The sequence below is a fragment of the Oryctolagus cuniculus genome, chromosome 2, assembly GCF_051225735.1.
Source record: "Oryctolagus cuniculus isolate XC-2025 breed Fujian yellow rabbit chromosome 2, ASM5122573v1, whole genome shotgun sequence".
Lineage (NCBI taxonomy): Eukaryota > Metazoa > Chordata > Mammalia > Lagomorpha > Leporidae > Oryctolagus > Oryctolagus cuniculus.
In genome coordinates, this window is record NC_142868.1 from 50,631,756 (window position 1) to 50,644,463 (window position 12,708).

Here is a 12,708-nt window from a genome sequence, read left to right on the forward strand (position 1 = left end):
TTTAAGATAAATAGAACTCCATTTCCTCAAATATAAAATCATGTGATTGAATCACTTTATTGTTCCTGACATATACAATGCTGTGAAGAGAAAAAATGAGAGAGTAAAATTGATGCCTACTATGCTCACTGGAGAAACGGCTGATGGTGAAAGGAGTGGATATGAGTGAAATAAAAGTGCCCTCACATTTATGCTGGTGGTTAAGACAGCTGCTTTCCACACTGGAGTTGCTGGGTTTGATTCTAGACTCCAGCTTCCCACTAATGCAGAACCTGGGAGATGGAGGAGATGGTAACTCCTGCCCACAAGTAACTGCTGCCCACATGGGAGATCTAGACTGAGTTCCTGTCATCTGGCTTTGTCCTGGGGGGCGGGGGGGGAGTTCAGATGAGGTCCATGAGGATGTCATCGTTCATGACACTGGGCTGCAGGCCCGGCTGGGGGACCTGGCCCCAGGGACCCCCCACTCAGCAGCATCTGACCTGGCAATGGAGCCTCCGGGGGCAGCTGCTCAGGCCAGGACTGAGTGGGTGGTGGGTGCAGGAGTGGGGGCCTCAGCTGGGGCTGCCCCAGGCCCTGGTACCTGGGCCCTGGTGTGGTGGGGGAAGCAGTGTGGGAGCCCCTGGTGGCTGGAGGTGTTGGAGGGAGGCCTTGGGGGTGCACCCCAGTCTGGGGCAGCAGAGAGTTGAGGAGGAGGCTTCACAGCTGGGGGTTGAACCCAGGGTTCTGGAGCTAAAGGATAGGTCCAGGAGGGAGTGGGCCAGCAGGACCCTGGAGGGGGCACCTGGAGGGATCTGGGCAGTGCCCTGGGGCTGGGGTTGCCTCATGGCCCCAGAGGCACACACAGTGCCCAGAGGTGGGCAGAGCTGGAGCAGATTCTGTGAGGGCCTCACCTCCAGATTTCTCCAGAATGGGGCCCAGCTCTGGGGACACCTGCTGCCTCTCATCCCCCACTGCTACTCCAGCTTCTGCTGCTGCACCTGATTGTAGTTGGTGAGGACCTTCTGGATGCCATTGACAAAGCCACTCTGGTCATGGGAGATGAAGCCCATGAAGATTTTCTTCTTCGACAAGTACAGCAGCATGAGCACGCACACCTCATATGGGACCGTATCAGGGAAGTGCACTCAGCCCATGAAGCCATTGCCCATGATGTGGTAGAGGCCTTTCAGAGACTCCAGGTCCTTCTTGGTGAAGTGGAAATGCACCATCCTCGAGTTCTGGAACAATGGGCCCAGGGTGGTCAGCACCTGCTAGGTGGTGAGCTACATGATCCCCTTCTGGGCCACTGCTCATCTTCAGGTTCTTCCTGTGATACACGTAGACCTGGCATAGCAGGGACTACGTCAACTTGGTGTTGGCATCCACCAAAGCAGGTTTAGGTTTCTCTGCAATTCGAGGACCCTGCTCCAGGCCAGCAGCTTGTTTAACACTGACTGCTGCCCACCTTTATTTATTCATAATAATTTGAATGGCAGAGAGACAAGGCAAACAGACAGACCTATCTATTTGCTAGCTTATCCCCCAAATGCCCACAACATCCAGGGCCAGTCCAGACCAAAGCTAGGAGCCTGGCACTCAATCCTAGTCTCCCACATTGGTTTCAGGGGCCTGACTACCCGACTATCACCTGCTGCCTCCCAGGCTATGCATTAGCAGGAAGCTGGAATTGGAAGTGGAGCCAGAACCAAACCAAGGCACCCCTCTATCAGATGTGGGCATCACAGCGGTGTTTTAACCACTACAGCAAATGCTTGCCCCATACACAATACCTTTTGAAAGAACCAGAGAAAGACAGTACTATGTTAAGCAATGGAAGGCCTTGGGGCAGGGCATTCTGTCTTGCAATGACAGCAGGTGAGAGGTGGAGCCCATAGGCATGTGAAAAATGTATTATGTCCATAAGTGCAACAGAATGATGACCATCAATCAAGGATATAAATTGTTTCAGATCCCCAACCTCCTGCATAGAATTCAGTGCATTCTCAGTTCTGAAGACATGAGAAAGGTTGACGATAACAGCAGTAGTAGTTCAAGGTCACATCAGTGATATCATTAGCATTAGGAAGAAGAAACTAGCCTCCTGGAATATTATTACTAGACCTACACACCATTAGTATTTACATTAGGGTCTATCACCAACCTTTTGTATGTACTACAGTAGATGTGCGTACAGAAAGGTCTAGAAAGGGCTTTGCCACATTTCACATGAGCCCTCTTTGTTCACTGTTTCTATGAATGCCAACAGCCAGGCTGTTACTTTCCCTGGGTAACACCAAAGGTGTGAGAGGCTCCAGAGGCCCATCCCTAGGAGGTAGGAGTATAGGAAACCCAGCTGCCATGTTTGCTGCAGAGCTGGTCAGGTAGCCAGTACACCCAAAGAGCTAACAGGTCCAAATTCCACTGAAAGACTGGGTAAGATAGGGGGGAGCCCATACAGATAGTCTCTGAGATGTTCTTACAGGGATAGGCCAGAAGACAGTAATCCCATACTGAGCAGTGTAAAACAAAAGCATCCTCACACTCATATCATTAAAAACTAAGGGGGATTTGTATGATTTTCAGGGTGGAGGGATTATATTGTGATTAATATTCATGTTTTGTTTGGTGATTTCCTTTCAATTTTGCAAATGTGATATTGTTACATTAAAGAGGAATATCTGTGTTTTCACAAGAAGTTATTAAAAACTGGTTGGAAATGAAAAATCAATACCCATATTTTATACAGAGTCTTTCACATGTACAAGAGTAACAGCCAATTAGGATGTACTCTGGAAAAATGATCCCTATTAAAAATGTCACAACAAAGATGTACCTAGACAACAGCTTAGCAAGAAATGTTGCTATTGACAGGTCAAACATTTAAGTAAGTGAAATGGCCATATGCATTCTTGAATAGAGGAGCACCAGAAAGATAACAAATTTGGCTACATTGATTATCAACTGATTTCTTAACAACTGTGCAATTTGACTTTAAAATTGATATCAAAATATAAGTAAGAGTGGGTTTTTGGTCTAGCAGTCGCAGACACTGGTTGAGATGCCCATATGCCAAAACAGAGTACCTGATTTCAAATCCCAGTTATGCTCCTGATTCCAGGTCCAGTTAGTGCACATTCCCAGGGGCAGTAAGTGATGGTTCAAATACTTGGGTCCCTGCCATCCAGGGAGACCTGGACAGGGGGAGAGAAGGAGACAGAAAACAGAACATGAAAATCAGTTAGAGAGGGAAAACAAGTTCTGGTGCTCAACAGCACAATGAGGTGACCTTAGTCAACAATAACTCATTGTATAGTTCATAATAGATTTTGAATGTTCCCAACAAAAATAAATGATAAATATTTGAGGTGATGGAAATGCTAATAACCCTTGTTTGTCATTATATATTGTATACATGTATTGAAACATCACAGTGTATCTCAAAAATGCATATAATTATTATGTGTCAAATAAAATTTACTTTAAAAAGGAATGGAGAGCTCTAGAGTCAGACTTTTAAAAAAAAAGATTTATTTATTTATTGGAAAGTCAGAGTTATAGAGAGAGAGGAGGGGCAGAGAGAGAGAGAGGTCTTCCATCTGCTGGTTCACTCCCCAATTGGCCACAGCAGCCGGAGCTGCGCCAATCCGAAGCCAGGAGCCAGGAGCTTCTTCCGGATCTCCCACGCAGGTGCAGGGGCCCAAGGACTTGGGCCATCTTCTACTGTTTTCCCAGGCCATAGCAGGGAGCTGGATTGAAACTGAATCATCAAGGACTAGAACTGGTGCCTATATGGGATGCCAGCATTGCAGGCAGCGGCTTTACCTGCTATGCCACAGTGCTGGCCCCAAGTCATATATACTTAATAGTGTGGAATATGGATGTACTTTTTATTAGCTGAGCTTCTTGGAACTTCACTCTCTTTATAAATACCATATGCATAATAATATCTGTATTACACTGTTGTAAGTATTAACATTACCATAATGATATGGGAACTCAAAGCCCTGTAGGTACTCAAGCAATTATAGGTCTAAGTATGAATATAAGTACAGGAAAGGGCACTCGAGGCTGCAGAGGCAGGCCTTTGGCACAGCAGTTAAGGCACCATCTGGGTTGCTTGTATTCCACATCAGAATGCTGGTTCAAGTCCCAGAACCACTGCTTCCAATCTAGCACTCTAAGTAGCAGGTAATGGTTCAAGTACCTGGGATCGCACCTCCTTCATGGGAGACAGACAGAGTTCGGGGCTCTTGGCTTTGGCCTTGCTCCCAGCCCTACCTGTTGTGGGCATCTGGGGGGTGAGCAGCAGATGAAAGATCAGTCTCTCTCTCTCTCCCCCTCCCTCCCTGTGTGTGTGTATGCGTGTGTGTCTAGCTCTGCCTTGCAAATAAAATGAAAATAAAATAACTATTTTTAAAAAACTATTAATACAGATCAGAGTAAAAATAAATCCAGTGGACTTAAGTGGGAGCTTTAAATAGGCTTTAAATCCATATTTCTCAGTTAGTTCCAAGTCATATGGGAAAGTAGGAAGCTAGCTAGCAGAGAGCTGTGGTTACCACCCTCTACAACTCCACCTAAAACATCCAATCTCCACTCTCCAGCTTTGTGCTATGGAAAAAATTGCTATTTCTGCAAAACCATCACCCAGAACAAGTGCTGGCTGAAAATATACAACAAGGCTGCTGACTGCACCAATGCAATGACCTACAGCTAATTATAATAACATTATAGTAAAATTACCATGATTGACACTCCTATTCCCATCAGGTACCTGATGCCAAGACACTTTTGAGACTTCCAAAACAGCCAAGAAAATTAGTGGCATCCAAATTCTACCCTAAACATTACCAGCTATGAATATTCATTTAACCACACCCTAAACATCACCTTCTATGAGTATTCAGTTCCTCCAGATTATTTAGACAGATAACTTCAGACATGGGCACAGCTTACTTTCAAGCATGCCTGCACCCTCTCTGGAATATGTACTTTAGCATTGCAAATAGATCTTATTCCTCCACTGTACTGTATCCCCGCTGTGCATTGCTTGTATCTCATCCTTGAATTTCTTCCTGTGTCAGAGATAAGAACCTGGACCCAGGCATCTGACAAAAGAAGGAATGCTAGTTCTTCAGGACAATAAAGAGTGTTACTTCTTTAAAAAAAAAAAAAAAAACCTCTGAGTCAAATCCATTTGCAAAACATTGTGTTAAATAATTCAAAAGCTTTCTTTCTTGCAGAAATTCTGGGTGACTTTTATATGCCAATGCTCCTGGAACACTCACTGTATCTAAATGAACTTGAGCATGGGGTGTTTCTTTCATGGAGCATTTCAGTGGACTGAGAAATATGGATTTATGTGAATGGCCCTCCAGGTCCTATCTAATAATTTCTTCTTGAACTCAAACCTAAGAGTCATCTCATCCATTAGATATATTCTGGTGCATCACATCTACACTTTTCAAAGGCTTAAGGATGATTAAAATATTGAAAGGAACTATGCTGATTCCAAAGACAAAAATATAAACAGAAAACTGAAAAAATTTGAAGCTGGTATCTAAGTAAACATCTACAAAATGTGCCATTCTGCCAATTAATCAAGTGCTATTCAATATATTGTATATAATTACATAAAAATACACTTATCATGCAATATGGGCACATTTTAACACCTTTGCTGCATGCTGATTAGAACCAGGATTTAGAATTTAGAAAGGATGTCAGTTACTTAGAAAAAGGCCATATGTTTAAACCTTGACACACACTCTTTCTTTATTTTTATTTTTTTAAAGATTTATTTATTTATTTGAAAGGCAGAGTTATAGAGAGGGAGAGAGGGGGAGAGAGATAGAGAAGGGGGGGGATCTTCCATCGCTAGTTCACTCCCCAGATGGCCCCAGTGGCCAGAGTTGTACCCATTCGAAGCCAGGGGCTTCTTCTGGGTCTCCCATGCAGGTACAGGGACCCAAGGACTTGGGCCATCTTCCACTGCTTTCCCAGGCCATAGCAGAGAGCTGGATTGGAAGTGGAGCAGCCGGGTCTTGAACCGGCGCCCACATGAGATGCTGGCACTGCAGGTGGTGGCCTACCTGCTACGCCACAGTGCCAGCCCCTATACACAGACTCATGATTCACACACACACACACACACACACACATACACACACATCATGAGTTCAAAAATCTGTGGAAAATGTGTATTACAAAAAAGCCATGCATTGGTATCAAATTTTTGACACCAAAAAATCTTACTTTTTTAAAACATTTTTCTTTTTTTTTATTTGAGAGTGCAAAAGCAAAAGCGAGTGTATTTGTGATAAGTAACAAAAGCTCCCCACGTGGAGGAGGAGCACCCCAGAGCTGGGAATCCATCGCTTCAGTGGGACTGGTCTCTTTTTACATTATTTCCTTCTCTTGGGCTAGACCTCCCCTTGATCCATATTTTGACCTGGCAATGTCTGGCTATTCAATGTTAGTTTGACTGAGCCTGTCAGTTCCCCTTTAAAGAGAAAGAATCTGACCTGCAAGCCTTGGGTGAATCAAAAGTCCTCTTTCATTATTTTTTCCTTTTTTCAGCCAGCTGTGACTCTGAGGCCAAAATGACACAGGATCATGCACCTAACACACGCCTGCCAGGTAACACCTCATCTGAAATGTAGCTGTCCTGTCCAGGGGTGGAGGCCCCCAATGGGAGCATCACCCTGACCACAGATGCAGGGTTTTGACCCTTAGTGCCAGGACACCTACGTACCTGGAAGGGATGAGGAGAGTTGCAAACAAGGATGAGCGTGCAATGGGGAATAGCCCTGTCTCAGGGCCAACAGGGCCCTGGTCAGACATCCAGAATGAGGGAGAAAACATACATTCCCAGTATCCTCTCCAACATGCAACAAACACAATGCACAAGACAAGTCATATCTGGTTAAAAAAAAAAAAAAAAAAAGCTGCAAGGCATGAGGTCAATTGTGAGACTGAATCCTAGCAGGGACTAACCCCTATATGGAAAGCACTGGGCTTGTATACAAGCAAAACACAAATTTGCCATCATTTTAGAATCCTAAAATGCATATGACATCATTTAAGTTAGCACCTATTACTTCACCAACTTGAGCACCTCACTCTTTGAGAGATCTAGGGATCCAACTGGAAGCCTCAACTATAAACTCGGTTTATAATTAAATCTAAAGCATTGTCAGAGGTTCAAAGCATTTGGTCAAAATACAGACTGGTCAAGTATATTTAACCTGAGCACTTTAACCAAAGCTATGGGCCAACTCTAATCAGAATTAAGGTAATCACTCAATCATCAAAAATGGGCAGATAATGTAAACTCCTTTAGGATTCTGTTCTCCCAAATAATCAGCATTCAATAATGGCAACAGAAAAACACATGAAACCTTCCCCAAAACACATAAATTTCTCATTTTTTTTTTTTTTTGACAAGCAGAGTGGACAGTGAGAGAGAGAGACAGAGAGAGAGAGAGAGAAAGGTCTTCTTTTTTCCGTTGGTTCACTCTCCAATGGCCGCCACCACTGCTGGCGCACCGCGCTGATCCGAAGGCAGGAGCCAGGTGCTTCTCCTGGTCTCCCATGGGGTGCAGGGCCCAAGCACTTGGGCCATCCTCCACTGCCTTCCCGGGCCACAGCAGAGAGCTAGCCTGGAAGAGGGGCAACCAGGATAGAATCCGGCACCCCGACCAGGACTAGAACCCGGTGTTCCGGCGCCACTAGGTGGAGGATTAGCCTAGTGAGCCACGGCGCCGGCCTTCTCATTATTTAGATCAGTTACAATAGTATAGAAAAATCCTGATTAAAAGGATTAACACATGACATCAGAATCTTCAGGCCTGGAAGATGGAAGAGTTTAGAATCAACCACATTTTGTTAAGACACAGCCCCATAAATGCAATCACAAATATTTTCAGAGAATTACAACTGGATAACAAAAATACTTAAAATACATGTTCACGACAGTATGACAATTTACAACATTTTAGTATAGCAGAGTTTCAGACTGTAAGCCTTTCAGCCTCAAGACCTAGGATGGAGAGAAGCAGTGAGTGGAGCGCTCTGGGTTTAACAAGTTTAACATGCACATATGGCCCTGCCCATGGAACAGAAGGATCTTAAACAGGTGGGCTGAGAAACTGCCATAGTTAGCAAGTAAGAAAATGGGAGCCCTTTGGGTGAGAAGGGCCAGGAGGCCCTCTCTTGCTAGTCCAGAAAAACATAGGAGGGAGTTGGAAAACATGGCCCTGCAGACGTCTGGTGGTGGTTAAAAATAAGTGTGAAATGAACCATGTTGTCAAAATCATGGCAAAGGAGGTAGGGGAAATGAGACGGATGGCACGCCTCAGCTGGGAAGGCTGACTATGAGCAAGCACTGAGCACAGACTCCACACATCCCCTTCTCCCCAACATTTGAGACAAAGGAAAGGGGGCAGTGAACAGACCCTGGCCTGAGCAGGCAAGATAGGTAGGGCCAAGAGGCAGAGAATGTGAAAGAGAGTAAGTTGCCTTGGCCTCTTATAAGACACTCCTCCTGCAGGAGTATGACAAAGAGACTGGTGGACACTAGACAAGGCAGGAGAAAGGCTGGAGGTAGCACTCCTCAGAACTCACCAAGGTCGTCTTCAGTGCCCCACATGGGGTGCCAGTATGTTACCAGGTATCAGTTGCTCAAGGTTCTTTTGCATAAGAAAGAATTCAGACATTCAGACGTAAGACAGAGGGTAGCAATAAGTGTGTTAGCAAAGTTCAATGAAGGGAACTAATGAAGAGAATGCACATGACAGACCAAGCAGGCATCTCAGTCAAGAACTGAGAGCTGATTTTAACTGAGACCATCTGGGTCTCCCACATGGGTGGCAGGGGCCCAAAGACGTGGGTCCTCTTTTACTGCCTTTCCACATGCATATTAGCAGGGGGCTGGATCAGAAGTGAAGCAACTGGGACTCGAACAGGCCTCTGACATGGGATGTTAATGGCGCAGGCTGTGGCTTAACCTCCAATGCCGCAATGCCAGCCACAATCTTTTATTTCTACTTTCCATGAACTTTTAAAATTCTCTTTGGGCGTGCACACATGCGCGCACGCACACACACACACACACACACACACACACACACTGGTGCTGGAGAAGTTCCAACCAATAAAGAACTAAAATTATGAACCATGCCCCTGGCATGAGCGCAGCAGCTGGATTCAGTTAATTTACCCAACTGTGATGTGAGCTGGGGGGTTCTCTCTCCTCATTCTCTCCAAGGCTTCTGCACTCACAGACTCTACCATTTGAATTCTTCTCAGTAGAGCAAATTCTTTTTGGCAATAGCCACAGAATCCTGCAGCAAAGCACAGCTCTTTCTCAGTAATCTCCCCCTCCCTGTGAAAAGCCATTCACAGCACCTACTTTACAGCTGGTAGCTTTGCATTCACTGCTTCTGAAAGGAGCTGGGCTTTCAGGAGTGCTTTCCAAATGGATGGCAAAAGGCAACATATTCAGGAGTGAGTGGGGGAAGAGGTTTGAGAGGGGCTGAAATTTCATTTGCTTGAAAGGAGACACACAAGGATCATGGAAAGGTACAAATTCTCAGAGCCTTGCTAACTGTGGACAGGAGGCAGTTTCTTGTGTCCTCAAGATTAGCCTGGGGTGAGATGAGCACTTTGCATAGAAGAGCATTAGAATGGTTTGAGAGAAATGAATCAACATCCACATACCTTTCTCTGTGATATGCAAAGATGTCTGGACCCACAGAAATAAGTCTGTTAGTCCACTTCCCTACTTTTTCCAGAAAAAAATATAATGAGAAACCTGTCTATCAAATGAATCTATTTTTTAAATCTGGTAAATATCACATCAGGAAATACTCTTCTCACTTCTAATGTTTGATTTTAACATTGTGACTCATTTCTCATTGTTTCCCATATTCCCAAGTCTTTTGTGAGTGATTTAAACACCAGTGAATAAAAGGGTAAAGACACACACGCACGCGCGCGTACACACACACACACAGAGGAAGCTGCCCTTCCTTTGTTAACATAACTAGAAAAACAGCAAAAACAATCAATGATAACTATGTGAGGAAGTTACTATATGCACAAATATAGGAAGAAGCAATGAAAATTTAATTAAAATTTGCTGTATGCAAAAAACGCTATTCCATTGCTGCACACTTTTTTGAGCTAAATGTCCCTGTCTTAGCAACAGCAATTCCCCTGATGACATTTTTGCCCTTAAGGATTTCACCACTTCCTCCAAAGCTGTAACTTTTTCTCTCTCTCTTCCTCCCCCTTCCTATTATTGTCACTAGAGAGTGCAGAATGACATGTTCAAGAGAATGCTTGCCTGGGGGCCAGAGTGTGTTTCCTCTGCACTTGCATTTCCATTTATTCCACTAAATTTCCTTACAATTAATTTTTAAAAGGATTCAGAGAGTTCATTTCCCAAACAGCTGACAAGAACTGCGCTTTGTGAAAGCAAATGAAATGGTACTTGGTGAGCACTTTGACTGCTTTGTAAAGTCCTTACAGTATGCATTCTGACCCTGATTCTGTACTCCAACACTACAAGACAGTCATCAGAATATGTTGATATTCCCATGATACATATCCAGAGCCAGGAACTGGTTTATCTTAATTGCACTTTAGCCCAAAGCCTATTAAATGCAACCTGATTATAAAATGCATCAGAATTGCCATAATAAATTTCTTGGCAAGATATCCAAATGTCAAGTAAAAATATCCATAAATCTCCTACTCTGGCCCCTTTGCCAACTTGCCAGGTAACTTGGTACAAGGACTGTTTCCTCCCCACACCTCCCTTTCTCAGCCAATGAAGTAGTAATGATAGATGTGTCTAGCACTCAAGAATGGCTGCAAGACACTTCTTTATACTTGGACAGCGTTTTGCAAATGACAAGCTGGCTTTAGGCTAAATATGTCAAAATGATGCTTCAGCATGGGCTGTTGGGGTGGACTTTTTAAAATTTCCATTTCACAAACTCACTGGCATCATCCATCAGTCCTACTCTTTTTTTAAGATTTACTTATTTATTTAAAATGCATGGTGGGGAGAGACAGAAAGAGAGAGATCTTCCATCCGCTGGTTCATTCCCCAAATGGCCACAATGGCCAGAGCTGGGCCATTCAGGAGCCAGGAGCCAGAAGCTTCTTATGGGTCTCCCATGGAGATACAGGGGCCCAATAGGTGCATCAGCAGGGAGCTGGATAGGAAGTGGAGCAGCCAGGACTAGAACGGGCACCCATATGGGATGCCAGCACCACAGGTGGTGGCTGTATCTCCTATGCAACAGCATCAGCCCCAGTCCTACTCTTAAAGTTTACAGTTTAACACTGTACATACACTGCCCACATTCAGGTTCAAGTATCCATGTCTTGCCCCATGACTTGACTGTACTCTCGCAGGGCCAACAACATTCCAGGCACCAATGGATGGATTTGTTGCCTAAAAGTGGTCAGCCCAGCTCCTTGGTCTAGAAGAGTTTGCACAAACCACTGGGTGTTGTCGCTCCCCCTCTTCGTGGAGGAACGACACAGGACCCTGCGCTGTTCTTTCGTCTGCTCGGCCCTCCCCGGGTTTGCTGCTGGTTCTTCCCGGGTTGGCTACTATCCCTTCCACCTCCGTGGAAGGGCAGTTCCCCCTGGCCGCATTCCCCACTTCCGCAGGGGAGCGGCACACCGCCGGCCGGTTCTCTCGGGGGCTGCACGGGTGTTCCTTCAGCTAGATGTTCCCCATAGATGTTCCTGGTGCATGCCGTCTCTCTCCTCCTTTATAGTCCTCCTCCGCCAATCCCAACTCGGCTGAGTACGCTGCTCTCCAATCAGGAGCAAGTCCTACAGTTAATTGGTTGAACTGGAGGCAGCTGTGCGGAAGCTGTTTACTTCTCTCCCAGCGCCATATTGTGGGAGAGCAGATGCATAGAATAAGTCTTAATTCCAGTAACAGTCTAGTCCGAGCTGCTCCCCACAGGTGTGAGGTCCTCACAGACACACACAGTGTAAAAACCTGTTGCAGCCCTCAGATACCCCAGATTGGTCCCTGAATCTAATGGTTCACACATCCTTCTTCCGAAAGGTATTTAGGGGCAGGACCAGGAAAGCAGGAGAGCACCTGTGCACAGATTTGCTCTTACATCTGCCTCACACTTCCAATGAGGATTTCCATGCAGTAAGATGGGCACTAAAAGTGACAGAAATAATGTACAAAGTTATTCAGCATTGATATCTCTCCAGTGATCTCCAAAAGAATGCCAATAGAAAAAATGAATGAAATGAAAGCAGTTTCTTTATTTTCACTGATGAAAAGCAATGCTCACTACCACCTTGAAATTGAATCCCTCTTTTAAACTAAAGAACTCAGAGTGCCACAAGTGTGCTGTCATATGTAACCTCTCAGTTTCCCTGAGCAAGGCAGGAATAAATATTCTCCTTCCCTTCACACTAGAGCAAATAGTTAAGAACCCTATTTTTCTGTTAGGCAATAACAGAATGGTACACATTGTGAAACTTCCAAATACACTTGACCATGCTAGACTGCAAGCTAACTAGCTAAATCACAGGTGACTGCCCCAGACCACAAACATATGCTATTCCCTAAGACACATTCTAACAGCATGAAACAATGGCCATCAAACATAAATAGGATTTGAAACCCTAGTATTTAAAAGAAACAGCTCCTCCTTGTTGGTTGGTTTGAGCGCCCTC

General features: G+C 44.8%; 1 pseudogene; it reads right to left on the reverse strand.

Annotated features, from left to right (window-relative positions):
* Positions 1-383: 383 nt before the first annotated feature.
* On the reverse strand, positions 384-2,342 carry LOC103346100 (mediator of RNA polymerase II transcription subunit 25 pseudogene; annotated as a pseudogene).
* Positions 2,343-12,708: the final 10,366 nt, after the last annotated feature.